Source organism: Limulus polyphemus, unplaced genomic scaffold (assembly GCF_000517525.1).
Source record: "Limulus polyphemus unplaced genomic scaffold, Limulus_polyphemus-2.1.2 Scaffold12651, whole genome shotgun sequence".
Lineage (NCBI taxonomy): Eukaryota > Metazoa > Arthropoda > Merostomata > Xiphosura > Limulidae > Limulus > Limulus polyphemus.
The window spans coordinates 5284-7346 of record NW_013678261.1 but is presented as its reverse complement, the minus strand read 5'-3'; positions in this window follow the sequence as shown (position 1 = coordinate 7346).

The following is a 2063-nucleotide window of genomic DNA, read 5'->3' as shown; positions in this document are numbered from 1 at the left end:
ATCATTTGACCAGCGGGAGGCAAGTCTTGTCTTACATGCGAGAAACAATTAAAAATCCTACTGCTTCACTCCGTAGTTTAAACTTAGCACGTTGTGTAATTAAGGCTTATAAATACGCTTTAATATTATGTAGTTAATGCTTATAAATATGCTTTAATATTATGTAGTTAATGCTTAAAAATATGCTTCAATATTATGTAATTAAAACCTTAGTTCAAGATGCAATGCTACGCAGCTAAACTTAACATAATGTGTAGTTAAAGCTTAACGACATAATCCAATTCTGATTAAGAAGTTAACACACAGGATCACATACGACACCCAAAACTCGAGCACTTCCCAATAGTTCATCTTTCTTCTTCAGGAAAACATGACTCAATGTTGTGCAGTTAAACTTAACATTATGTGTACTTAAAGCTTAACAACATGACTCAATGTTGTGCAGTTAAACTTAACATTATGTGTACTTAAAGCTTAACAACATGACTCAATGTTGTGCAGTTAAACTTAACATTATGTGTACTTAAAGCTTAACAACATGACTCAATGTTGTGCAGTTAAACTTAACATTATGTGTACTTAAAGCTTAACAACATGACTCAATGTTGTGCAGTTAAACTTAAAATTGTGTAGTTAAAGCTTAACGACGACTCAATGTTGTGCAGTTAAACTTAACATTATGTATATTTAAAGCTTAACAACATGACTCAATGTTGTGCAGTTAAACTTAACATTATGTGTAGTTAAAGCTTAGCAACATGACTCAGTGTTGTGCAGTTAAACTTAAAATTGTGTAGTTAAAGCTTAACGACGACTGAATGTTGTGCAGTTAAATTAAAATATTATGTGCAGTTAAAGCTTAACGACATGACTCAATGTTGTGCAGTTAAATTCAATATTAAGACTGGGTTTATCGAGTTGTTTCAGTAAGTAAATATGTTACAACAAGAGTTTAAAGGCACTATTATCGTATACATTAGCGCAACATAAGACGTAAAGGCACTTCCAATTAGTATATTAAATTAATACATGATTTAAACGGATCTTAACTACGAATCTGCTACAGTTTACAGTTATTGCAAACCGCTATTAGATTCAATTATCAGGTCTTAGCACTCTCGTCTTGTCAACCTACAGTGCTGTTATCCGAAAAATGTTGTTATAAAAACAAAAGTAACATTTTGAAACGCAAGTTACATTACAGACAAAAACAATTTTTTTAATCAAAATGCAAATTACAATAAGTTTTCTGATCTTGTCTCTAAGCTCTACTCAAGTACTAAGCCTACTCCTGAAAAAAGCTGGGTTTTTTGTTTGGTTTAACACCCGGCTTCGGTTTTAAAACACGTGATCAGAAAGCAAGCTTGCTGAAAAAGTAATGCAGGAAATAATTCCTTCTGCCTCCTGGCAAAGGTTGACATTTCGGAAGTCCTCCTACACAAACATTTCTCAGTTCAGGAAAACCAGCAGAACCGATTATATCGGTTTTATTGTTTAATAATGGTAAGAACCAAGAGATGTTTATACAATTTCTGTTTAATAATGGTAAAAACCAAGAGATTTTTACACAATTTCTGTTTAATAATGGTAGGAGCCAAGAGATGTTTACACAATTTCTGTTTAAGAATGGTAAGAACCAAGAGATGTTTACACAATTTCTGTTTAAGAATGGTAAGAACCAAGAGATGTTTACACAATTTCTGTTTAAGAATGGTAAGAACCAAGAGATGTTTACACAATTTCTGTTTAAGAATGGTAAGAACCAAGAGATGTTTACACAATTTCTGTTTAAGAATGGTAAGAGCCAAGAGATGTTTACACAATTTCTGTTTAAGAATGGTAAGAACCAAGAGATGTTTACACAATTTCTGTTTTAGAATGGTAGGGGCCAAGAGATGTTTATACAATTTCTGTTTAAGAATGGTAGGGGCCAAGAGATGTTTACACAATTTCTGTTTAAGAATGGTAAGAACCAAGAGATGTTTACACAATTTCTGTTTAAGAATGGTAGGGGCCAAGAGATGTTTATACAATTCTGTTTAAGAATGGTAAGAACCAAGAGA